Source organism: Hemicordylus capensis, chromosome 7, assembly GCF_027244095.1.
Source record: "Hemicordylus capensis ecotype Gifberg chromosome 7, rHemCap1.1.pri, whole genome shotgun sequence".
In the NCBI taxonomy this organism is placed as follows: domain Eukaryota; kingdom Metazoa; phylum Chordata; class Lepidosauria; order Squamata; family Cordylidae; genus Hemicordylus; species Hemicordylus capensis.
The window spans coordinates 23,968,688-23,996,083 of record NC_069663.1 but is presented as its reverse complement, the minus strand read 5'-3'; the positions used below and the strand labels follow the sequence as shown (position 1 = coordinate 23,996,083).

At 46.8% G+C, this 27,396-nt stretch overlaps 2 protein-coding genes across 9 annotated transcripts in view; one reads left to right on the top strand and one right to left on the bottom strand.

Annotated features, from left to right (window-relative positions):
• ERFL (ETS repressor factor like) overlaps positions 1-16,442 on the bottom strand; it is a 71,200-nt gene extending 54,758 nt beyond the window's left edge. Inside the window, exons 1-3 of one of the 3 annotated variants that reach the window (XM_053267479.1) lie at positions 15,490-16,442; positions 13,088-13,209; positions 8,518-8,580 (exon numbers count right to left, since the gene is read on the bottom strand). The gene's annotated coding sequence lies outside the window, so the exon portion shown is untranslated. The remainder of the gene's footprint in view (positions 1-8,517; positions 8,581-13,087; positions 13,210-15,489) is intronic. The other 2 variants (XM_053267481.1, XM_053267482.1) reach the window with 2 other exon arrangements.
• Positions 1-27,396, top strand: part of LOC128332772 (cornifelin homolog) — a 139,068-nt gene that overhangs the window by 56,775 nt on the left and 54,897 nt on the right. The window lies entirely within an intron of this gene.

Here is a 27,396-nt window from a genome sequence, read left to right as displayed (position 1 = left end):
TTGTGCACCCACCAATTGCTTCTGGGCAACCTGCATTACACAGGAACATAGAAAGCTGTCCTATGTTGAGTCAGACCATTGTTCTATCCAGCTCAGTACTGTCTACACTGACTGGCAGCGGTCCTCCAAGGATTCAGGCAGGAGTCTTTCCCAGCCCTACCCGGAGATGCCAGGGATTGGATCTTGGATCTGGGACCTTCTACATGCAAAGCAGATTACCACTGAGCTATGGCCCCATCCCCTACCGGGAATATCTTACAGCAGACAGCACTCACATGCAGTCACCCATCCAAATGCAAACCAAGGCAAACCCAGCTTAGCAAAAGAAACAATTTATGCTTGCTTCTGCAAGACTGGCTCTCCATCCCATTCAATGAGGCGCTTCACATGATCTAGAGGCAGCCCTGGGCAGCCAGATCGGCTGCCCACATGACTGCCTGCTCCGTCACTGAGCTGGCGGGGGCTGCGAGTGCGCGGGGGCATCCTGGAGAGACCCCCGAGCCCAGGGGGCTGCTTGCATCCTCCCAGTCGGGGGTCTACTCATGTGTCACCGTGCACCGCAGCAACACATGAGCAAAAAGATGAGGTTAATGGAGCGCTAGCTCCATTAACCTCATCTAAGGGCAGGGGTAATTAGGCGGGCTAGCCGCCTTGGGAGCACCAGGCTCGCCTGCGAGCCCGGTGGTTCCCACGATCCCTGGAAAGTGGGCTCAGCTCCCTTAGCCCGCTTTTCAGTGATCATGAGAACAGCTTCACTGAATGTGAAGAGGGTTGAGAGGTTATCCGGGCACACCACCATAAACCCAGACACAGATGTGGATGTTAACCGAAATCTGGAAACAGCAATATACAAATCATTTGTGTTTCTGGATCCCTGCATGCAAAATAATATGTGAAGTGTGGAGACATGTGCCTCACCCCTAGTGGCAGCTGTGTGCTTGAGAAGAGCTCTGGCACCTGCTGATTTTTTCGCTGCAATCGAGGTCTATGCCTCACTGCTTCACATGTGCCTTTAAGGACTGCTTCCCACTCTTTACTGTATACCTATGCAGATTTTATTCTCAGTGTAGGAAAAAGATATTTCCCCCATAACCCAATGAAGCTGTCTGGTAATATGTTCAGGGCTGCCACAAAAAATAAAAACAATTAACTTGTGGAATTCACTGCCACAGGATGTGGCCATGATCACTAGCTTTATGCCTTTTTAAAACAGGGGCACTCAAACGGTTCCCCGGCACTGTTCCCTCTAAGGCGTGTGCATGTGCGCGTGCTCACAAGTTTTCTGATGTCTGCTCAGTAAATTTTAGATACCGCTCAGGTTGAATTAGGAAGGCCCCATTCTGAATACATCTGTGCACACGGTGCCTTGATACTGCTGCTCAGAACAAAACTCATTCCACACAAAGATGAAAAAAATTAGAGGGACCACAGGTCCTCAGATGTTGTGGGACTACAACTCCCATCACCCCCAGTCACAATGGCCAAAGGGATGATGGGAGTTGTAGTCCAACATATGGGGACCCAAGTTTGAGAACCCTTGTTTAATAAAGTAAGTCAATGCATGGAAGAGGAAGAGGAGGAGGAGACTATCGTGATGGCTACATGGATCCTCAGTGTTCAGAAGCAGTAATACATTTCTGAATCCCAGATGCCAGGGACAAACAGGGGAGGTCTGAGATCTGCATGTCCTATTTGTGAGCTTCCTGCAAGCACCTGAGTGACCACTCTTGGGACCAAAAGCTAGACTCAATGTCCTCTTGATCTGATCCTTACAAGGCTTTTCTTATGTGGTTCAAAGGTATTATCACAAGATCTGGTGCTGGCAATGAGCTCAGATGACCTTGAAAAAGAGTTTAGATATATTTGTAGAGGAGATGTCTATTAACCAAGATAGCTTAATGGAACCTCCATATATAGGGATTGCATACCTTAAATATCAGCTGCTGAGAATGAAGAGAAAAAGAAGACTGCCATCCTTGGGAGCTTTTCAGAAGTATCTGGCTGGCAGCTGTTGGAGACAGAATACTGGACTTGGTGGATTATAGGTCCAGAATTGGACTGATCCAGCAAGGCATGTTCTTGTGCTAGTGTACATAAATCAGGAAGCTGATGTGCACATTGGTGTTGTGTCTCTTTTGCTACAGGCTCAGGGGTGGCCCTTCCATGAGGCAAGGTGAGGCAGTCACCTCGGGAAGCATATTATGGAATGCCAACCGGGTGGCAAAATGCCCCACCACTGCCATTGGAGGAGTTCTTTGAGACCAGTCTGACCCTTACAAACCTTGCAAGGAGCACATTTTTCCCACGCTCCTTACAGAGCTTGAAAGAAGCAGGAGTAGACACGTGGAAGCTGCTGGCAAACTTCTCTCCTCCTTGCCCCCTGTGCCACTTTCAAAGTAAGCAAAGCTTGTTTTTGAAAGGGGGCTAGCCCCCATCAGGGGCATGGGGCAAGGCAGAATTTGGCACCTTGCCTCATGCACCTCAATACCTTGGGCTGCCCCTGTACAGACCAAGATGTACATGGCAGCTTCCTCACCTGTGTGCTCATGGCCAATAAATATGCACACTAAACTTTGCAAGTGATGCTATAGATTTCCATCCCCTGCATGGAGATGAGTTTCATGAAGGAAAAATGGCATGTGTGAAGCCTCTCTAGGTGCAGGGATCCAGAAGCACTACATTTTGTGATCTGGCAAACAACATTTAAAGCAACGTTTCAATCTTCAGCACATGGCCACAAATGATATTTCTGAAGTATTTACAGGGGTCTGCTCAGTCAGCATCTGGGCTTGTGACGGAGAGCTCAGATTGCTGCTTTGCAACCTCCAAGCTCAGATCAGGTCAGTTTTTAAAACAGGTGCCTTGGGAAATCCCCAACTGTAGCTGGATGAAGCAATCTCAGGCTCAAGGCCCATCTAATCCACCATCCTGTTTCGCACAGTGGCCCACCAGATGCTGCTAGAAGCCACAGGTAGGAGTTGAGGGCATGCCCTCTCTCCTGCTGTTACTCCCCTGCAACTGGGACTCAGGCTGGAGGTGGCCAATAGCCCTCCAACTAGTAGCCATTGATAGACCTCTCCTCCATGAAGTTATCCAAACCCCTCTTATAGCCATCCAGGTTGTTGGCTGTCACTACATCTTGTGGCAGAGAATTCCACAAGTTGATTATGCATTGTGTGAAAAAGTACTTCCGTTTGTGGGTCCTAGATTTCCTGGCCTAGATTTCCTTTCCCCACATAGTACTCTTTCCTAAACCCAATTTCTAGCCCAAGGCATTGTGGCGCTTGGTGTAAGGCACCAAATGTTGCAGTGCCCCACAACCCTAGTGGGGTAAGCCCCCTTTCAAAACCTATCAATACAAACTTTGAAAGTGGTGCAGTCAACAGGAAGGAGGGAAGGTTGCCAGAAGGCTTCTCTTCACTCCCCCTGGAGCATAGGAACATAGGAAGCTGCCATATACGGAGTCTGACCATTGGTCCATCTAGCTCAGTATTGTCTACACAGATTGGCAGCAGCCTGCTGGAATGAAAAATCCAAAAAACACCCCCACTCACATTTAAAAATTTCCTGTTTATTAATATGGAAAAAGACCCATCAGGAAGTTTTATTGAAACCTTATTGTAATGAACTGGAATTATGCAAAGGATAATTTCCTGGAGGATTGTGCCCCATGGCTCATAGCTGTCCATCTCCCACTCTGCCACCCTTAGCATTATTCAAAACCCACCGCCTAAGGTGGCTGCCACATTTGCCTCCCGATAGGGCTGCCTTTGTGACTATGCCAAGTTGACTTGCAGGGCCCTGCTGGTAAACTAACTGTGATATGCAAAACAAGCCCTTAGCTAAGGTGGATTTGATATTTTAGCCATTGCATTCCCTTCATTAGTTCGCGTTGCTGTTTCAGCACCGTCTGGGTTTCCTTTTGCTAAAACGGTGCCATTCTTCACCAAGAAAGAGCTCTTGCATCCATGCAAAAACAACAACTGAAAACTATGTACCCCCGTCATGGGAAAATACTGATGCAGAAAGCAATACACTTAAACACACAAAGGGGAAAGCCAGGGGGGGTGCAATGCATACCAGCCAGCTTGTTCCTGCCTGCCCCCTTTCCACACCTGCCTGAGTCAGCAGTAATGCAGGTTGTAAAGAAGAGGGATGGAACCCGTCAAAGAGGAGATTGGTTCTCAAGTACAACATCCTGGCCTATTTCATCCGTACGGCCCACAACCCTCCTCCCTGTCTGACTGCAGCCAGCAATGTGGCTCTCCCTCCTGGAGGGCGAGGAAGGGAGGGTGAGGAAGGAGAAGCAGTGCTGCTAAAACAGGGAAGAGACATACACATTTGTCTCCACATTGGGCCCAGGGAAGTCAGAGACACAAACCAGTAATGCAATGTCTTTTGATCAGACCAGTTGGCCCAGGAGCATCTAAGTTTTTGAGTTGCATAGCATGCTTCCTCGGGAAGCATTCTGTGCAGTTTGCATGCTGGTGTAGCACCCTTGGGTCACCAAAAGTTGCTTCTATAAGTTGTATCTCTTTATCTAGCATTTAGTTTCTTAAATTAGGGGTATCAGGGTGCTGTATGGATGTCAGCTCATCTTGCCTAGAAATCTTTTCTCCATTCCCAGATGTATCGGTGAGGTTCATCTCTGATGCACTCTGTACATGCTTTATTCTCTCTTGAACCCTGACACTAAAAACAAGTTCTGCAAGCAAACCATTGAACCTTGATTCAAACTCAGCCCTGATCTCTCCTCCTCCTCCTTTTTTTTTTTTTTTTTACATCTAAGGAGATAAAGCAATCAGAAAGAATGGTCTGAAATGTCAGAAGGAACTGCAACTAGTCAGTTAAGGAAAAGTGCAACAGTTTCTTAAGAGAAATCTGAGGATTGCTTGCTCGTTGCCCACACATACCTCAATCATAATATAGGCTGAGAGTCACTTGTTAATCTTTCACATTTGTATCAGGGAACTCAAGGCCAAACTCAAGAGATTCCCACATTTTACTCTCACGACAATCTTGTGTTAGCAGTACCAGCATCAGGGGTCAGCATTTTTGGGCAGCTGTTGAGAGTCCAGGGCTCTCCAACACCTCACTGCTGATCCCTGAGGTCACCTCTGTGCCTGTAGCATTCATCTGGCAGTAGTGAAGTGACTCTTTGGGAGCCCACCCAAATAGGAGGGGCCCCATGAAGGACAGTTTGCCCAAGCTGCCCTGGAGCCTAGAGCCAGCCCTGTAGCCCTGCAGGTTAGGCTGAGAGGTAGGGTATGGCCTTAGCTTGGCTGGTGAGCTTCATTGCTGATCAGGATTTGAACCTAGAGCTCTGCAGTTCATGTTCAGCCCTCTATCCACATTTGCTACTTGTTGCCTATATGACTTAATAGGCCAGTTCTCACGAGTGTTAATTGCGTAGGACAAGCATCCTACCAAAGTTTGGGAGCTGTGCACACTCCCATTTTGTGATTATGTGCTCATAAAAAGCAAGGCAGGAGGCAGGGGAAGTGATCGTCTGGAAAGCTCACACTAGGTGGGAGGAAGCCTATCCTGCCCATAGCCGAACATTTTGTAGGAAGTGGGACGACAGAACCAGCTGACTTCCACACGGGCATATCTACATCACAAGCATATGTCATTGTTATACCCAGTGGTACGCCTAGGTCATTTTGGAGCCCAGACACCCCCTCCCCCCACTGGCTTGAGGGGGGATCGGATGCAAGTGAAATCTTTTTTTTTTTTTTAACTTAATTCAACTGCCGCTGCGCGACATGTTTGTGGAGACAAGGGGTGGCCAGTAGGGTGCAGACCAAGGCGGCGGGAGGCGGAGGTGGCAGTAAGAGCTCCTTCCCTGAGCCCACCTGCTGCCCATTTTTGGCCCATTTGGGGGCTCTCTGCGCACCCACGCAGAGGCCCAAAATGGGCCCAAAATGGCCCAACCTTTGGCGGTAGGCGGGCTCAGGGAAGGAACTCTTGCCACTGCCTCCACCTCCCCTGCCTTGGTGCACACCCCACCAACTGCCCCCTGTCTCCAGGATCATCCCCACCAAGCAGCAGTGGTTCAAAAGAGTTTTTGTTTTTTTAGATTTAACTTGCCTCCGACCACCATCCTGTGCCCCTCCCCTCGAGACAGGAGGCCATGGAGCAGATCCCCAAGGTCTGTGGCAAAGTGCACCTCTGATTATACCATTTTTTAACAGTCACATTTCCCCCCCAAGAATCCTGGGAATCCAAAGCCTGATTCAGACATTATGCTGTATGAGTGTACAGATGTCTGTATGCTCATACATGTGTTTGTGTGAACGATTGTACCTGTGTTCATGTTAAATGTGAACCTGGTTGTGTGATACAGATAGAAGTGTAATTCTGTACCTGCATTTTAATATAACATGTGAATCACTGTACCTGTGCGCAGATCTGTACCTGATCTGTACATGTGTACAGTGTACACTTGTGGTACAAATATTGAACATAATGTGTGAATGGCCATATAGTTTGCTAATAGTGCAGATAACCCACTATAAGAAATCCCTCACTCCCCTTACCTTGGCCCCCAGAACTGCCAGTCCCAGTGTATGTTGGGGAGAGGGAATGTCTGTCTGATATTTTTAATCTGATATTGGGTGGGATATTCCAAAGAAGTCTATTAGTTAGGGAAAGGGAAGCTCCTCCCTGGCTATCCGTAGCCCCATTTGTGTGTGGGTTTTAATTAGTCAAGGAAATGGTGCTTCAGCCTGTCCTTCACAATTAGTACATATTCCTTAGGGGATGGGACCTTAGTTCATTAGTAGAGCACCTGCTTTGCATTAAAAGGTCCCAGGTTCAATCCCTGGCAGCATCTCCAGGTAGGGCTGAGAGAGACTCCTGCCTGAAACCTTGGAGAGCTGCTGCCAGTCTGTGAAGACAATACTGAGTTAGATGGACCCATGGTTTGACTTAGTATAGGGCAGCTTTCTATGCTTCCATGTTTTTGTGTTGCTGGGCGGACTGTATGACACACACTTTGACTGACAATGTGGGGGTAATGCTGTAACATTTACAGCCAGATCCTATGTAGGGTGAGTGTGTCTAAATCCACTTAGATCAGTGAACTAAGTTTCACTGCTGATTAGGAGAGTTGGTCTTGTGGTAGCAAGCATGACTTGTTCCCCTTTGCTAAGCAGGGTCTGCCCTGGTTGCATATGAATGGGAGACTACATGTGCGAGCACTCTAGGATATCCCCCTTAGGGGATGAAGCCACTCTGGGAGGAGCAGAAGGTTCCAAGTTCTCTCCCTGGCTTCTCCAAAACAGGGCTGAGAGAGATTCCTGCCTGCAACCTTGGGGAAGCCACTGTGTAGACAATACTGAGCTAGATGGACCAATGGTCTGACTCCATATAAGGCAGCTTCCTATGTCCCTATGACTTAAGCCAGGGGTTCTCAAACTTGGATCCCCAGATAATTTTGGACTACAAATCCCATCATCCTCAATCACAATGAATGAAGGACAAGTTCCTAGTCCTTGTAGAGGAAATCCATGTTATCACCAATTCAAACTATGCCTCAGTAGGCACTGTAGGTGAAATAGCAGGCCATGTACTCCGTGATGCCTTTGTGTTCATGGGCATGAATTTACATGGATGTGTGCTAGGGATAAGATGCACACATTCTCCACTCAGAGATTTAATGTCTAGTGACCCAGGGGAGAGAACTGAATGCTGAAGGATGATAACTCTAGCCACTCATGTTTTTAACAAATGTTAGAATGAGGACTGGTGTAATAAGTGCCTCAGAGACTGAGTTACAAACTAGGAGTTCCCCTGTTCAAATCTTGCTCCCCATGGTGGATCAAGACCTCAATGTGCCAAATGTTGCCCCCCCCTTGTGAGCACACTCCACCTCTTTCCTTTTTTTAAAGTGGGGGGGAGGTATCTTGCCACCCTACTGATGCCCCGACAATCTACTGCCTGAGGCAACCACCTCATCTTGTCTCATAGAAAGGCCGCCTCTGCCTGCTTCTGCTATGAATTCACTTGGTAGCCTCTGGCAAGTCACTTCCTCCCAGCCCAAGATGTAATACGGGGATAATGAAACTTACCTTTCAGGTCTGTTGTAAGGATTACAACTAGATACTTAATGCAAAGTGCTTTGAAAGTTGAAAAGTAATTTGATAAGTAATAAATAATGATAAGTATCATTATTATAACGAAGTATCCACAGAGAACAAAAATGTGGATAAAATAGGGACAGCGGTTTCCAGAGGCCAGTACCAGAAAACAGGTATAAGCTGGAGCATGTGACTTATATCTAAGAAATAGCATTCAGACTATATTCTGCTCCATTGTTAAGTAAGAAGTACATCTGCTTCCAGCTTCCACTGCTCTCTAACTAATGATTGCCAAGGTACTAGAATAACAGATGAGCATTTGACATATTTACATTTCATTGAAATTTATAAGTGCCTTGTTACATAGATTTACTTAATTAAAAAAATAATTTAAGTGAAACATAATCTAACCATGTGCATACAGGGTTTTGCCCACCTCAGCCTTTGAATGTCATGCTCTGATTTCTCTCTGTTCCTGTGAAGTGCCTTTCTTTGGTTCCTGAAAGAGAGCGAGCAACTCCAATCAAGATGTCTGCCTTTGATTTTGTCTGTTTTTCCCTTGAGGGAACTTATACATATCATTTTTATTTTTGGTTTTGTTCGGCGGGGGGGGGGGGGAGTTCACTGTGATGCAGCTCAAAAATCCCCTAGTAGTCCTAATGTTTAAAGCCCTCTACCCTTTTCTCTTCCTTGTTCCTTCTGCCCTTGTTTCCCCACATTGAATTCCTTCCCCATGACCTTTGCTCCTCTGACTTCACCATCATGAGCCATCAAAAGGTCTCTTCCTTTCTTAAAGGATTCTGCCCTTTCCTCTTGCTGCCCCTTAATACCAGAAAAAATATTCCTCTCTCTTCAAACCTCTCTCAACTAGGAATGTGGCGGGGTGGGGGCGGGATCTAAAAAAGAAATCTGAAATGTCTCCTTGGGAAGAACCCTAACATTCTCTTCAAATTTTAGTTTCTCCTTGGGAAGAATCCTGACATTCTTTCTGGATGTGTTCAAAGAGAAATTTAACCCCTTAGACCCCATCCTCAACCAAAATAATGGCAAAGTACATATAACAGCACACTCATTCGTCAGACTGTTTTCCTTGTTCAATTCCTTCCTCTAGGTTCAGTTCTTTAGCAAAGTGTCTCCTGAACCTCCGCCGTGTATTTTCACTGATACCTGAGTCTTCCTTTTTACTCAATCATTAGTACTCATTTTCCAGTCCCTGAACTGCTCTTCCACCATCGTAATCTTTTCCATTGAATGAAAGTTTGAACAATTGAATGTATTACTGTAGTAATAGTTGTAATGGTGGGGTGGGTAATGGTGGTGGTGGTGGTGGTAGTGGTAGTAGTAGAGGAATTTTCATATCATATTCTCGTGACAGGGAAAGTTGAAAGTTATCTCTTAATAAATTAGTCCATGAAGATACAGAAACCCTTCTTTGCAGGAATTGGGTCAGAACTGGGCAAAGTAGCCAAACTGAGTGCTATTCTGAAATAAGGTTATTTTATAGGATACTGCACTTGAGCAAAGAAGCTCTCACTGAAATGGAACCACACTACAAATATAAACCTAATTTAACCATAGTGACTTCTCCCAGTGAAGAATCATAGTTTCATGAGGGTGTTGAGAACTCTTTGCTGGAGAGCAATAGTACATCTCAGTATTCTTTTGTGAGGAACCATGACCACTAACCAGGTTTGAAGCTGGTTTACATTTGTGGTGTGAAAATGTCAGAAATTACTGTATGGACAACCACCCTTAATAGGAACTGAAAGATGTTTTCTACCGTTACTCTTAAGCTGGTGAGTACAGTTAAGTTACCTGAGAAATGACATTCATCGTCTCTTTTCTTTAAAATGTTCATTTTATCAGATTACCCTGGTTTACTAAGGAGTATAGCACTCCAAGGCGTACACTGATGTACAAGCACTCAAGGAAGTGAGAGTTGATCTCCCACATCAGTTGTTGCGTACATACACACAGTGCTGCCTCTACCTTGAGAATATTTATTCAAAAGTAGGCTACAATCCTTTGCACACATACTTAGAGTTACGGACTGCTAGACCCAAAGGGCCTTACTCTCTAGATAAATGCAAATGCATTTGTTCCAATGGTATTTATTTTCAGGAAGTATGTTTACATACTCCACCTGGAGTGCCAGATAGCATTGGGTATAGGAAAATAACCACAAATCACCTAGCTGGGATAATTTTTCCCACATGCCACCACTTACTAATTTCACATGCAAACACTATAACGGCCAATTGTTCAGGAGATAATAGGACAGTAGAAGAACTACAAGAGAGATAAGAAAGTACATTGTGCTTGAGGATGCTGAAGCCCAACAAAGGTTTAGCCCACAGGGAGGAGAGCTGGTCTTGTGGTAGTGAACATGAATTGCCCCCTTTGTTAAGCAAAGTCTGCCTTGGTTTACATTTGGATGGGTAATGACATGTGAACACTTAAGGGATGGGGCCATAGCTCAGAAAGAGCATCTGCTTGCATGCAGAAGGTCCCAGGTCCACTCCCTGGCATCTACAGGTAGGACTGAGAAAGACTCATGCCTGAAACTTTGGAGAGCTGCTGCCAGTCTGTGTAGACAATACTAAACTAGATGGACCAATGGTCTGACAGGAGAAGGCAGTGTCCTGTGTTCCTAACAGTTATGGCGGGTGTGTGTGTGCATAGCTCAGTGGTAAAGCATTTTTTTGCATGCAGGTTCAATCCCTGGCATCTCCAGGTAGGACTGGGAAAGACTCCTGCCTGAAACCCTGGAGAAGCCACTGTCTGTCTGTGTAAACACAGTCCTGAGCTAGGTGGACCAATGGTCTGACTCTGACCAGTGGTCTGACTCTGTATAAAGTAGCTTCCTATGTTCCTATCTCTGAAACTCAGGGTGGATGACAATATTTCCATTACACATAGCAAAATATGCAAGGAAGGTTGCTTTTATATCCATTCTGCAGAGAGGAAATTGTGGTCAAAAGTAACTCACCTAAGACCCTCTAGGCAGTTAATGGCTAAGCTAGGATTTGAGCCCATGTGGAGCTTAACTTGAACCCCAGAACCTGTTTGTAGTGCCAGGGCCAAGCCTTTTGGAGCCAGGGCAGTAGCAGAGAGAAAATAGTGCTGTGAGCATATTTAGGGTGCCTTTCCCTAACAAGTGCAACTACATCTCACCCATTAATTAATTAATTAATTAATTAATTAGACCTATACCCCACCCCATCCCCAGGACTTGGCTGGGTAACCATATGTTAATTATCCTGTCCTGGCTAATCCATTATACAAGGACAGACAGCACTTGGTCTGACAATACAGCAGAAGGATGGAAGTAGTAGAGTCCTAAAGTGGAAGAATGAATAGTATCACTTCAGACTGCACATTTTTGGAAGGGGGGTGGGAATCTTCCCTGCAAGTATAAGACTGGCACAACAGAGAATAGGATGAGCTAGAATTTTTCTCTCTAGTATGGTAATTTAAAAAAAACCAAAACCTTGTAAAGAAGGGTTTTCGTTAGTGGGGGAGCATTCAGAGGTGCACCTTTTGCACGGGTAAGTCTGAAGTGGTTCAGTCCGTTCAACCACTCTCCCGATTCTGCTGCACATGTAGACTAAAACACATGCTCGGGCTTTGGCGAGTCTCCAGCCAAAGAGAATTCCAAAGCTGATGGAGTCACGGAGCATGCCCTTGAGGTCTCTTGTCTTGACTTGACATTAGGTGACAGAAGTCTGCATCTCTTTTTAGAAATTCAGCACCGAGGACAGGTCTCCGTCCAACACACTGGCCCTTCTAGATTAGAATATACTAACAAACAACGTTTGAAAAAGGTTGGGAATATCTTCACAATAAATTCACCATTTAACGATACTGATTTGCTCTTCAGAGGTAATTTAAAAGCTTCTCTGTATATTGCATTTATATCCCACATCTACCGTAGCATGCAAGCCACCCGCGTTGCTACTGGGCGAGTAGCTCTATTGAAGTCTACGGCTCTGCTTTCGAGTAATTGCATTGTAGACTGCCCCCAGCATTTATACGAACAGCGAAAATAGGTTAACTCTCTCCATTGCTATGAATATGGGCTCTCAGTTGCGAGTGTGTGGAGACCAGTGGAATGATTAACCCAAGGAAGGAAGCAAAACTTTAGACAAGGATCGCTTTAGCCCGGAATGAGAGAGATCCCTGAGGGACACTTTGCATGGATTTAATCCAACTGGTGTGAATTTGTGTGTGCAGAGAGAAGTGGGAATCTAAATTGGTTTTGTAAAATCATCGCAGCCAAGTCTAATCCGGGAGTATTTAACTACTCAGTTTAGAATTTTGCTAGAATTGCTGCGATCCTTCAGCCAGTTAAGTCGAAGTCTCTCCAGACTACTGAAGGCGGTTTCATTTCAGTGGATCAGCGGACTTCCAGCTCCTTCGACTTAACTGGGTGATTAGGCTGTGGCAGAAGAGGGTGCAGATGCCCACACTTGAGGGGGGCGTGTGTGAACACCCCATTCCTCGTATTCTTTCCCTTGTGGCTCCCGTGTTCCGTCGCTCCCCTCCACCTCTCTCTCTCTCTCTCTCTCTCTCTCTCTGTCTCTCTCTCTCTCTGCCAGTTTACAGCGCAATCTCATTCAAGTTCACGCAAATCTACGGCTGCAGTCCTATACAAACTAACCTGGGAGTAAGCCCCATTGAACTCAATGGAGCTTACTTCTGAGTAGGCAAGCATAGGCTTGCACAGCACCGCGTATCGGGCTGATTTCAAAGCAGCGTGCATAGGATTGCAACCTGAGACTGTCATGGACTTTTTGGCGAACTTTCTTCTTCTTATGTTACGACATGGCCATCGGTGGAATTGTTATTGTTGTTGCTATTATCTTTATCATTATTAATCAGAAACACTGGCATACATCTTGTTGCACCCAACCTTGTGATTCCCCCTGCATGCAGGCACACACACATAGCAACACACGGTTCAAATCCCTGCCCTGTATCTCAGCCACCAACTCAGCGCCCCTCACCTTCCTATGTTGGACAGCTCCAGTTTCTGGAAGATTTAAGGCTCTTTTCCTCTTGCTCTGGATTCCAACACAAGCCTCTGGACAGTGTCTAGTGGACACTGGAAATTCGCTCCTCCTCATTCCTAGAAGTAGAGGTGTCAGGGCTCAATCCATCTGCCTAGGAAGAATGTTCTCTGCCCAGGACGCCTTTACCTCATCCCAGATAAACTGTGGAGCCAGAGACTACTTGTGGTTGCTTAGTGATGAGAGCAAAGGAAAAGCACTCTGCACGTTGTCAGAAGTATTCCCCGTTTTTATTTGACTGGATGATTCTTGGCTTTGGAAACTGTTTCTGGGGCAAAACCCAGATGAGCGCTTCACTGCTACCTTACCCACACACCTCTTCCCTATGGCCAGCCACATCCCAAACTCCGCTCCCTCCCTCTCCCTTCTAGATACCTTTTCTTCTTAGAAATGGGGGGGCGCCTTTCCTTGTAATCCCCCATACACTCAAGTTTCTGGTTTTATAACCTCTCATCTCCCCTCGCATCCCCTTCCACGCCTGTCTACAGAAAGAAGAACTTTTGCAAAGTTAACAGCAGGATCCACGCATCCAGCTAACGCCTGCTGACTTATGTGGGGGATACCCTTGGTGCCAAACACATCAACTCCACCTCCCCGCCTCCGCAAGTGGCGATGCCTTTCTCCTCCGTCTCTTGCGATAACCCTCTCTCTACCACCTTATCTCTCCACGCCAAATTCTCAAGCAACTCGGAAAGTAGCAAGATGATAACTAAGCCTGAACGTGTGTATGCGGGGGCGGGGGGCCCCCAATGACTTAGCTGCAGCTACCAGGTTCTACTTAACTTCCGAGTGACTGAAAAGCGGATCCTGACCTTCAGAGCTTTCATCACGCTTGTTGAGCCCCCCAGATCCCACTCAGTTTTTTAGGGTACCACCTTCCCAATGTCCAAGTATTACAATTCTCTCCCCTGTGCACACCTACCCACCCTCCATCCTAGGCAGTTGAGGGAGTATCCAGCCCCACAGTTACTCTATGACCCACAGGAAAGGAGTGCTAAAAGTTGATCTTTCCCAAATATCAGCACCCAGTACCTTTTGATGTAATCCACGTCTAGGAGAGAGATCCCTTATATTCCTTCTCTTACACGTGGCGTGGGGATAAAAATTAGGATGAAAGTCCTTTTAGCTCCCTGCTGTCTCTTGGGGCTTTGATCTCCCGGCCCTGGGTCTTCCAAATACTTAGCATTTGTAGGCCGCTTTCGAGTCCTTCCTTTTATCTCAAGTAGTCCTCACCACAAGCTTGCAGGGTAGCGCAGTATTATAACCCGCATGTTGCAGACAGGGACGTGTGTGTGTGAGGGGGCGTTGTATATGGGCCACCTAATGCGCTCATAACAGAGGTGAAATTTGAACCTGGGGCTCGCTGGTTTACAGCTCCGTCTTACAACATCCCTGCAAGGTAGGTTTGGACCATTCTGCCCGGATTGCAGAATGAGGGCGGAGGGGAGAGAGAGGCTGACAGAGGAGGCTGCCGAAGGCCACCCAGTGAGTTAATGACTGGAGACTTTACGGCTCACAACTCCGTCTCCTAACCACGGCACGACGTTTCCTCTCATTATAGACCCCTGGAGTCAATCTTTTAAAGCCTGCTCTTTCTGGTCTCCTGCCCTCTCGCCTTTCCCTCCGTCGCGGGAGGCGGTGGATCCGCCCTCCCCCTTCCCCGTCCGCCCCGAGCCAGCCCAGCTGCCCCGGGGAGCCCGCGCCTACCCTCCCGGAGGGGCGGGTGTTTGCCATGCCAGGCGCGTCCGCAGCCCGGCCCAGCTCTCAAGGCGCAGGGAAGGCAGTTTAGCGCTGATGGATACACACACTTGTCTCTTAATCTCCGGAGCCTCTGATCAATACGCTATTTCCCTTTGTTGCCAGAAATTTCGATCCCCTGCCCTGGAATTAGGTTCCCTGCCTTAATCTAAACGGAAACCGGCTTCCAGTTAGCTGGGGAGAGAGAGAGAGAGGCGAGGAGAGAGGAGAAGGGGAGGGTGAGTGAGCGAGAGGGGAATGGGAAAGGACAGGGGGAGAGAGAGAGAGAGAGAGAGAGAGAAGAGGGGAAGGAGAGAGTGGAAAGAAGGGATGAGGAAAGGCAAGAAGGAAAGGTGAAGGCAGGAAAGAGAGGAGATGCATGGGAAGAAGGGAGTGGGTGGCTGGGTGGTCACAGAGCTCCTGTCCTCACTTTGCCACTTATTGTAGGAGCATCGTGGCCCAACGCGCCCCCCCGCAAAAGAGAGCTCCGCTCCCCCACCCCACCACCATAGAAACACATACAATGGCCCCACTCCCCACCCCCACCCCCTCCGCATCCCCGCTCCAAGAAACTTTCCCAACTGGAGAACAGGGTTACTCACAGTTCGCTCTCTTCACCATCCAGGCTGTGTGTCCAAGTTGAAGTTGTTGTTGGGCGGGGGGGGGGGTGGAGGGTGTATGGGGAGGAGTTGCAGGGGGCGGATTGCGGTGGGGGGGCTCTTAGGGGAGAAAATGAAATCAGAATCTACGACCCCTTATTTTGGAGTATGTGTGGGGACCAAACGTTTTGGGGGCTGGGGGAGAAAAGATGCAAAAGTGTGTGAAAAGAAGGAAAGAAGAGGCAAAGAAAGAAGGCAGGAAAGGAGATCTCTGGGAGGGAAGGAAGGAAGGAAGAAGGAAGGTAGGTAGGCAGGTAGGTAGGTCGGTCGGCGTGTGCTGGAAGAAGGGACTGAATCAGGGAGGGAGAGGAGAGGGGGACGTGATGGGAGAAAGGAAGAATGAATGTGAAAGCGGGTTATCGGAGGGAGAGAAGGGACCACAGAGAAAGGAGGGGGAAGTGTGTTGTCTGAGGATGGAAGAGAAGGAATGAATAAGGGAGAGAGGAGGTGTGTCGGAGAAGGGAGGCTGGCTGGCTGGCTGGAGGGTGGCAGAGAAGGGAGCAGGCGGGCAGAGGAAGTGTGATGTGCGATCGGGAGAATTACGAAGTGTCTGCTGGTGTGGTGGTGTGTCTCTTACAAACGCGTCTTTCCCCGTCGATAGCAGGGGAGGGAGAGAGCCGAGGCAGAAGCAGGGGGGGAAATATATGTAGGCAACGCCAGTGCTTCGGATCGATGGAATATAATTTTCCTCAAACTCGGAAAATAAAGTTCATAGCTGATCAAATTTGAAAACAGATGTCGAATCGCGACTCTAAATAAGATTCGATCCTTCTGAATGGACTGTGGATAATATTTGGCCGGGCACTTGATGAAAATGACTGATTTCATTTAGACAGAGAGAGGGGCTAGGAGCCACCAACCTGTTTGCAGAAAATGGGATTTGTGTGTGTGCGTGTGCGCGCGCGCGCGCCCCAGCCCCCCACCCCCGTTTTCCAATTCTGCCCCCCCCCCTTCTCCCTTTCCCTCAAATTTTGATGGATGGCTTTAGGGACCTGAGCATGCGCCCCTGCGTCGAGAAGGGAGGTTAGAGCAGTCCCACTTGAGAAAGCACCAACCCCACACAGGTCTGGGTCGCCTTTTGCGAGCTGCAAATCCCCGCACAACCCTCAACTTGCCCCCCTCTGGTTCTTGGGGTGGGGTGGGGAGCACTGGGATTGAGGGTCCCACGTTGCCACCCCTGCACTGGCATACAGTATGTATATTCTTGTGGGTTGATACACATCCATACACGGAGAGAGAGCTGGAGTATAGCTTTGTCAAAGAGCAAGATGTTGCTGAATGCCTGCCCAGCAATGCACTCAAGCCACACAAACCACCGTTGTGAGCAAGAGTTCCCATTCATCCTCAGAGCTTAATCTGTGCCAGGCTCAACAAGAAAATAAATAAATAAACCCTGGCATGTTTTTTTTAAATACTCAAGATTAGCTCTGGGGAGACCATTGTTTAAAAGTGCTCCTGAGCATGTGCAGAGTGCCCTTACCACAGCTCTAGGAGCAGGGCCTGCAGGGCAGATGACAGGCCTCTGAACCCCAGTACTAAGAAGGCAGAGGATTATTTATTTATTTATTTATTTATTTAGAGCCCAGGGGCATGTCTACTGGAAAATAAGCCCCATTACATTCAATGGGATTCCAGGCAGTGGGATTCATTGTGCGTGGGATCCTCCTAGATGGGATGAAATTTAAAATTTCATCACCTCAGACTAGGATGGAGAGCTTTGTGTGTGTGTGTGTGTGTTTGCCTCATTTTGTACCTATGTTGTGATCCAGAAGGGTCATTTAGGCACTATAAACACGGGCCCACAGACACACACACTCCAAATCCTCCAGGGTGGTTTCCTGTGAGAGTCTCCTTTTTATTTTACAAATGAAGTCAAATTATTTAACTTTCCTCTTTTAAACTGTCTCAGGGGGGCTCTGTGTGTGTGTGTGTGTGTGAATGCTGAGGTGCACCAGTCCCACCTTGGCACCAACAGCAACACACACACACACACACAACAACAAATGGTCCAGAATAGGTTCTCTCTCTCTCTCCTTTTTTTTTCTTTTTTTGCACTCCCTGCTTGCAATAACAATTAAATATCGACCGCTTTCCCACTCCAGAGGGTGCTGAAGAAACTGCCAACTGCACCCAAGGTATTTTCTCTCGCGCTGTGAGCCTTTGCGCCTTTATTTATTTATATGTGTGTGTGTGTGTGCTGTGTTGTGTGTGAGCGTGTCCCTCACATTTAAAACAAAACAAAACAAAACACCCACATACACACACACCCTGTGGTTGGCTAAATTGGTGGGAGTCCAAGGGAGAAGAGGCTGGGTGAAAATATATTTGTTAAGATATTTTCGAGGAGGGAGCAAATGTACCTCAGATAATATCCTAAAATGGGGGGGGGGGTGTTTGGAATAAATCCTTTGCAGGTGGCGAGGAGGGAGAGGGGGGCAAGAAAGAAAGTGCACCCGAGACAGAGCCGAGGCTTTGGGTGAGGTGGGGGGCAGAGAGGAGGGAGGGAGAGGTGAAGGGCAAAGTCGAGGAGGGAGTCCAGTTAAAGTCCGGTGGCGTGGAGCCCAAAGAGCGCGTGGGAAGGCAGGCGCGCGCCCGGGCGGGAAAGAGAGTCCGCGCGCGAAACCAATCCAGGGAGCGCGCGGGAGGGGGGAGGGGGAGTCCGCGAGGAGGGGGTCACGTGTGAGGGGGAATGCGCGGGAAAGTGGGCGCGTGAGGAGCTGGGGTGCTCTGGTGGCGGGAAGATATTTTGCGCGAGGGCCGTGGGGATGCCAGAGAGGACTTTTCAGTTTGGGAGGGGCCTGTGAGGGGAAATGAAGCATGCACGAGCTCTTTGCATGAAGAACTCTTTCCCTGAATGTGTGTAAAAAATAAAAAAAATAAAAAAGGATCTCTGTGTGTGCACGAAGGAAAGTGTGAGGGATGTGACAAAGAAGCTGCTTTGCTTAAGAATGGCTGGGCTGGGCTGAGCTGAGCTGTGTGAGGGGGAAATGATGGTGTGAGTGATTGTGTATGTGTTTGTGTGTGTGTGTGTGTGTGGGAGAGAGAGAGAGAGAGAGAGTGTGTGTGTGTGAGAGAGAGAGAGAGTGTGTGTGTTTCTTTCTGTGAAGGGAGTGTGTCAGTGAGGAGACTGACTATAAAGGGCTGAGGACACAAAGGGCTTAGGGGTGTATAAAAGGACGGCACTGTGTGTGCAAGAAGGAACTGTATTTAGTATTGCACTGGAGAGGCGAGGTATAAATATTTTAAACAAACAAACAAACAAACAAACTGTGGGTGCAAAAAGCATGCCTGTCAGAGGGGGTGGTGGGTGGTGGAGGAGTGTAAATGTAAACGGAATGTGTGAGTGACCTGGTTTGTGTGAGTATGAAATGAAGTGTGTGTCTAAGAAGCTGTGTGAAGGGTGAGAGGTAGGTGTGTGTGTGTGTGTGTGAGAGAGAGAGAGAGAGAGAGAGAGAGAGAGAGAGGGCGGGGCTAGCTGCTCTGTATGTGGGTGCCAGGGAGAACGTGTGAATGAACCTATGATCAACTGTGCAAAGAGAAACTGGGCGTGGAAAGCTGCAAGAAAGTGTGCTTAAAGATGATGCTAGCTTGTGAATAAGCAACACCGTGTGTTCTCTTGCCCGTGTGCTTGTGTTTTTCTGCTGTATTAACACACAGGGGTGGGTACACAAGTTGTGTTTCTCCACCTCCCCTGCAACTCACACGTTCCAGCTGGTTTCTAGCTTTTTCCTACCCAACTACAAACCCAAGTAACAAACAAAACAGCCCCACTTCTCTCTCTCTCTCTCTCTCTCTCTCACACACACACACACACACACAATGTTGTGCTCACATTCTCTGATTGAGTGTGAAGGGGAAGGCGTGTGTGTGTGTGTGTGTGTGTGTGTGTGTGTGTGTGTATTTCAAGAAAAATCTTTCCTTTTGCAGGGCAATTTGTTTGGGGTGGGGGGTTCAGGAAGATCTCCCCCCCTTTCCACCCAGAGAGACTGCAGAGGGTGGTGGGGAACGGAGTCCGTGTGTGTGTGTTTGTATCTGTCTGGTCTCCTGGAATTATGAAAAATACCCACCATCGACACTGGACTTCAACTTCGATTAAGGCAGATAGGACATGACAGGCTCCGATCAATAGCAGGCCCGTCCTATAAAGTGTCAAGTAATGAATCAATTTCGACTAAATTTTCCATTTTTCAGGGGCCGTTCCGAGAGAGAAGAATATCCTCTTTTGTAAAGATATTATTATCGATTTCGGCGGCAATTTGACATCAGGGGTAGTTAATTCCACTCAGAATAAAATTGAAAACACTTGAGAGAGAAAAGAGAGAGAGTGAGAGAGAGACAAAGGAAGAGAAGGAGGGAGGGAAGGGGGGATAACCATGGGGAGAAAGGCTAGAAGGAGGAAGGGAGAGAAAAAAGAGAGAAGGAGAGAGATGGACAGAGGGACAAGTAGATAGATAGATAGATAGATAGATAGATAGATAGATGGAAGAAAGGTAAAATGGATGGGTAGGCAGATGGACAGATGAGTGAGCTGTATTTTGGGGGATCTGTGAGATGTGTACATTTAGGAGAGGGGTGAAGAAAGAAAGCTAGATCAGGGTCCTGGTGTATATAGGAATGGTATGCACTCAGTATTTATGGGGTAGGCAGAAAGAAGCACTCAGCGGTGGGGTAGACCATGTAAATTAGGGTGGTCAGTAAATAAAAAGATGGCATGCATGCATTGAGATAGGAAGGAAGGAAGGAAGGAAGGAAGGAAGGAAGGAAGGAAGGAAGGAAGGAAGATGAAAGCATTTTATGAAATATTTCAGAGATGACTAAAAATAAAATTGAAAGGAAGAGTGTGACAATAACCAGGGCAGAGGAGAGGCAAGCAGAGGTTACAAGAGAGGCAATTCCACACCATTACCAGCATCTCCTGCATACTCTGAGGAAGATTCATTCAACTCCAGAAGCCCTCACCAAAACATTTGGAAATGACTGCCCTAGTATCTCTCTTGTTTGGAGATGAATGCAGAGAAAACAGCTGTGGTGTTGACAAAGTCAGGAAGGCACAAGAGAGTCACATTTCTGGTGTAGGGAGGATTTGTGGGAATGCTCTGTCATAACTCACCTCTTGGGATCCTTGTATAGTCCGAGATGGTGATTTGACCACAGTTCAGTGGCATGTGAGAGTCCATATGATTACAGGGATTCTGCCAGCTAAAATCTCAGACATGACCACACACTTTTTTTCCCCCCATTTCAATCCACCCAGGAACTGGGCCAAACACAACCCATGACAAAATAGAAGATATGGGAACAATATCTAGGGCCTCCCCTATCCTGATAAACTTGCTGTACCTCTCCCCGCCCAACAAAGTAACTTTCTCTTTTCCCTTTCTCCCAACATAAAGACAAGGGAAAGTTTTTTCTCTTACCACTTCCTTTGCATGAAGACTGCAGAAGAACATGGAAGAACTGAAAATGGGGCTCTCATACCCGAAAAGTGGGGAATAAGGAATCTTGGGAAGTTGTCTCCCCAAGATTCAACATTTCTCTTAAGGAGGCCTTTGGGGGCACTTAGTGGTTAGAGTGCTGGACTAGGACCGGGGAGCCCCGAGTTCAAATCCCCATTCAGCCATGAGACTTGCTGGATGACTCTGGGCCAGTCACTTCTCTCTCAGCCTAACCTACATCACAGGGTGGTTGTGAGGAGAAACCTAAGTATGTAGTACACCGCTGTGGGCTCCTTGGAAGAAGAGCGGGCTATAAAATATAAAAATAATAAAATAATAATAATGTGGTGGAGGTAAGATGGGGGAAATGGGATCTCAAGCAACATAACGGAACTGTTTGTGGGATGCTTCGTACTCATATAAGAAAAAGTTAGCAGGAAGTTAGCACTAGTGTAGACTTAATATGTGTGTTGGATCACATATGTCCCAGTGGAGGAATTTATGAGGGATAGCAAGTGTGTGGCTGAGTGTAGAGGTCCTTGATTGGAGAATATGGCTGAACCAGAACCTTGTATGTGTAAAAATGGATAAGGATGAGATTCCCCGGCCACTCACACCAGAATATTCACATTGGCCTACCCCAGTGAGGCTGAAGGCAGGGGTGGGGGTGGGTCGGCTGAATCCACCAGTCGTAAGGGAGTCTAGTAAACAGCATTTATCATGATGTGCTTCTGTCTGTTAAAATGATTTGTTTATCAAGTAAGATAGATAGACAGACAGACAGACAGAAAATAGCTGTTTATATTATAGCCAGTACATGTATACAGGGGTGCGTGGACAAAAGGAGGAGAGTTTATGTGCATAGAATATTGTGGGATTTTTTATATAGAAAGAATGTAATGCATATGAGGAAATCTGTGTAAATACACAGGAGAGTGTGTATGTGAGGAAGTGTATGTATGTATGTGTAAATATGCATAGTTATGAACATATGGGGAAATGTGGACATGTAGAATGGTGAATACCTTTGTGTTGTAGAAAGTGTGTTTTGTGTTGTGTTGTCCCTGCCCACCAGTCTGCTTATCCCTACAAATACTGCTCGTGCAAAAATAGTGTAAACATGAAGAACTGTGTGTGCGTGTGTGTACAGTCACACCCACCCACATTCTGTTACTATCAGTTATTACAGCTGCTCTCACATGAGACAATGTAGAGAGAGCATGTACATAGGGTGTACACACACTGGTGTTACTGGAACTTGCTTGGATGTGTCCATAGGGATTGTCTCAAGAAGTCTCTCTGGATCTGAGGACTAGTTACAGCAAGCCAGGCGTGCAATATGAAACCTACCCATTTATCACAAGGACAAGTCATGCTGTATAACCTTTCCCCAGATTCACTGTGGGAGGAAGGCTATTTAACCCCACTGGGTGTGGGGGTCATGATTCATCTGGTCATTCTTATCTTCTTCTTTTTTAAACCAATGGAGTATGAATATCGGTATCTAGATGTTTAGTGACAGAAATTCATAACGAGAAGGAAACCTCTGTTCACACAGCATGGAGTAGGGGATTTGCTAGGGAGCAGGAAACCTCAGTGGTCCCACCACCATGTGTTCACCTTGCACCTAAAGAGCCACTGGTATACATTTTTCCATGTTCCAGTTCACCTCCTTGGGACTTCAAGGAAGTCTTAGTCTGCTGCCTTTTCAGACCCTGGATCTCCCTTTAACCCCAATCTGCAACATGGGGCCCACTTCATGCTGTTTGCTATGGTTAATTTTTCTTTTTCCAGAGTGACCAAATGTATGTTTAGGAGAACAGCACAGTTGCAGTACATTCAAGTGTTGCATTGAGCAAGGGATTGTGAGAAGCTCTTCTTCTCGTGCAAGGGAATGGAAGGCTGCACTTGCTAAAATTCCCTTTCCATAAGAAGAACCTGGTGGAGAGCCAAACTTGTGCTAGAGAGCATCAATTGTCTCCATTGCTAAGCAGAATTTCCCTTGGTTTGCACTTGGATGGGTGGCTACATGTGGACACTGTCTGCTGTTAGATATTCCTCTTAGGGGATGGGGCCATAATACCGAGTACCTGATTTGCATGCAGAAGGTCCCAGCTTCAGTCCCTAGCATCTCCAGGTAGGGCTGGGAAAGACGCCTGCCTGAAACTTTGGAGAGCTGCTGCCAATTGATAGCCAGCGTGGTGTAGTGGTTAGAGTGCTGGACTAGGACCGGGGAGACCCAAGTTCAAATCCCCATTCAGCCATAAAACTAGCTGGGTGACTCTGGGCCAGTCACTTCTCTCTCAGCCTAACCTACTTCATAGGCTTGTTGTGAAAGAAACTCACGTATGTAGTACACCGCTCTGGGCTCCTTGGAGGAAGAGCGGGATATAAATGTAATAATAATAATAATAATAATAATAATTCATGTAGAGTTAGATGGACCAATGGTCTGATACAGTATAATCAGCTTCTATGTTCCTATGTAAGTAAGCCTATTGGATCAGACCAAAGTCCATCATCCTGATTCTCACAGTGTCATCTGGGCAGCTCACCTGCAGGACATAAAGATTGTAGCCCTCTCCTGTTACTACTCCCAAGCAATTGCTGTTCATTGGTATAGTGCTTTTGTATATGGAAGTTCCTTGTAGCCTTCATGATCAATAGCCATTGAGAGATACTATCCTCTTTCAGAACAAATGATCTGACCTGCCACTTTTTTTTCTAAAACTAAAAATTAAACTAAACTAAAGCTCTAAACTAAACTAAAACTCAACAACAAAAATAAGACATTGATGGAGCAGTTACTGTTGAGACCTTCTTTAGGTCAGGATGCAATCCACCGATGGTCCCAACCAGTGTTCCCTCTAAGGCAATGCATGTGTGTGTGCACGCTCACACATTTTTTTGATGTCCACTCAGTCAATTTTAGATTTCATTCAGGTTGAATCAGGAAGGCCCCATTCTGAAGGCATGTGTGCACGCACTGCCTTGATATTACCGTGTGCACGAGTGGGGGAGGGAATTAAAGGGAACACTGGTTCCAACTCAGCACAATACAACCTAACCCAACCCAACCCACCATGGACCAAAGGACTCTGCTAATAATTCTTAGGTTCTTTTTCCAGAGAACTGGAGACCCAGTCTTCTTTTCATGAAGCGCCCATGGTTCCTTGTTCCATCAAAATTCTGGTCTCCTTCAGGAATGATGCAATTGCCCTTTTTATAAAAGTGACTGTGGTTAGTGGTTTGAGAAAAGCACGCTCTGAGCGGTGTGTACACTACACTGAAACAAAATGTAAATTCTGTGCCAAAAAAAGAGCTGAATTCTAAATGATGCAAATTAATCAAATTAGCATCTTTTGCATAATTTACTCTACTACTGCTACCCAGTGAAAAAACGGTTAAGGAACTATAAAGGCACTGAATTCCCATCTCCTGTTGACTGGAAAGCTTATTTAGCCAGCCGTTCAGCTTTTGTGATTGCTTGGTCTTCAGCCATTGTGGTGTAGACAAGAGTTGTAGTCCAACATCTGGGGGTTTAGATTTAGATTTAGATATTTAAAGAACTGTGGTATACTTAGCTAGATCTCTTGTCCAAATCATCCAGATATGTTTACACTCACTGGCAACAACTGGTCACTTCTCAGATAGATCTACCCCAGCCCTGCATAGATATGGATATTTGAAGCCATCTATGGGCATATGAAGCTGTCTTATTCTGAATCAGGCCATTGGCCCATTTAGCTCAGTGTCGCCTCCACTGCATGTGGCAGTTCTTTAGAATTTCAGTAGGAGTTTCCCCCAGCTCTACCTGAGGATGTTGGAGACTGAACCTGGAATCTCCAAGATAGGGCTGAGAGAGATTCCTGCCTGCAACCTTGGAGAAGCCGCTGCCAGTCTGTGAGGACAATACTGAGCTAGATAGACCAATGGCCTGACTTGGTATATGGCAGCTTCCTGTGACTTTCTGCACACATAGCAGGTGCTCCACCACTGAGCTGTGTTATCCAGAAATGCTAGGCTCTGAAATGATAGGCACATGCATTGAGCCCTGGTACTCTTTTGCCCCTGATACTCTTTAGCTTGGCCAAAGAGCTAGAGAAAAAGGCCCACGGGCCATATCCAGCCCATATCTGACACCATGCGGCCACAATGTGGCAACTCACAGGTCAATAATTCAGAAGGGGAAATTTGTCCATAGGAAAAACCATGGCTTGCCAGAGATTGCCTATGGGTTTATACAGTCTACCTCTCAAAGATATCCCAGAATGCTTCTGTCTGGGGAAAAGACCAACAAGAATGGTAACAGGGTGGTTATAGAATGGTTGAGACCCTCTCTAGGCATTTGTAACAGTCTGGCTGCACATGTGTGCCGCAGGCATTGTAATATAGTCCTCCAAATGTGATGAAGCAGATAAGCCAATGAGAAGGATATTCCTTTCTGCCATCCTTAGGCCAAGGTGTGACATGCAGTAGATTCAGAGAGAATGGGTGGGAGGAATTTTGAAATGAGAAGAGGATTTCTCTAGCTCTAGCAGTTCGTGGCCTCTAGGCTCCGTCAGGCTCTGAGCTTCTGCTAAGTAGGGTTTGGCTGGGTCAATGCTTGGGTGAAGGAGCTACAGCCGTTAAAGAGAACAGGGTCAGGAGGTGCGTGGAGGGATCCTCTCCCATTCGAGTTAATAATAATGTTCCCCAGTGCCTCTTGCCTGCTTCCAACACAAGGAAGGAGCAGAATGGGTAGTTCTAGCAAGGAGCAGAATGGGTAGTTCAGCAAAAAATGTGGTGCTGCTCTGATGCTTCTTAGCACTACATAGGAAGCTGCTTTATACTGAGTCAGACCATTGGTCCATCTGGCTCAGTATTGTCTACGCTGATTGTCAGAGGCTCTCCAAGGTTTCGGGCAGGAGTCTTTCCCAGCCCTACCTGGATATGCTGCCAGGGAGTGAACCTGGAATTTCATGCATGCAAGCTGCAGCAGATGCTTAGCCACTGAGCAACGGCCCCATCCCCTAAGGAGAATATCTTACAGCAGACGGTGCTTACATGTCGTCACCCATCCAAATACAAACCCAAATAAACCCTGCTTAGCAAAGTCCATGCCCTCTACTGCAAGACTGGCTTTCCACTCCACTATGGAGGCCTCCTGGATTCTGCTCTTAGTTTTTGAAAGCAGGAGCAGATTCTCAAAGTTAAACTTGGATGAGAATAGTGGAGGAGAGATACAGGATTCCTGGACTGTTACAGGCTATGAGAGTGGGTTGGGGTCCAGCACGTGATGAAACATGGGATCTGGTGGCAAGCAGGGTTTCTCGTATGCAGGGTAAGATTCCTGGAATCTGTATTGCCTGCCAAAACTCAGCTCTTTGGGCACACAATTAAAGAACCACCACAAAAAGTACCTTTAAGCATATGGAGAGTTGCTCATGAAAGAGGGACCACATTCAGCCCAGCTCCAAGCATCTGGCATTGGGGGGAAAGGCTTTGGCTCAGAAAGGGGAGACATCCAAGCAAGTCTGAACTCAAGTAGCTGCCTTATCTTGACCACTCCACTGCTGCCAGTCCGAGAAAACAACAGTGGGCAATTTACTTGGACTGATATCAGCTCTCATGATTCTCAGCAGAGCTCAGTCTTTTTCATAATCTTCTATATAAACCTTTAGCTGGAGATGCTACCAGGGGCTGAACCTGAGACCTTCTACAGAGGCTTTACCACTGAGCTATGCCTCCCACCTGCCTTTGAACCCTGGCACAAAAATGTGCGGCTGGTTGATTTTCCTGCCAGCACTGAACATCTCTAGCCAAAAGTGTTCCATTATCTTTGTCCTAGGTCAAAATGACATGTAGATAAGCATGGTACAAGACATATTCTAGATGTCATTTCACATGTTATGTGGCACCAGATCGGTGAGTGTGCATTTGATAGGGAGCTACGGCTATTCTTGACTTCCTGATGAGCATACTTAAATCTGAAAGAGGGGTGCCATTTCGGGTTTTGAGAGTGAGGAAGGCTGGGGAAAGGGGTTGCATTATGGGGGAAAGATTCACAGAAAGTTTCAGAGGCTTAGCTCATGGATGAACTCACAGTTAAATTAAAAAACAAACACCACCCTAGCAGTGTATTTGAAGAACATTCATTGTGATTACTTTTTAATATCTCGTAATAACTACAGTAATGCTGTCAACACATAAGACAGTCCCCGCCTGCATGCATACATATTACACACACACACACACACACACACACACCTCTCTCTCTCTCTACCTATAGCCATACATCCATTGCTTAGAGAACCATGTTTTCAAACTTTCTGCCTTCAGAAAATACTTTCCACAATTTCCCCCCCAGCACCTCTATGAATAAATCCTTGCACATCTTCCATGGAACTTCACTGTTTTGCCTAGGATTCTGGGG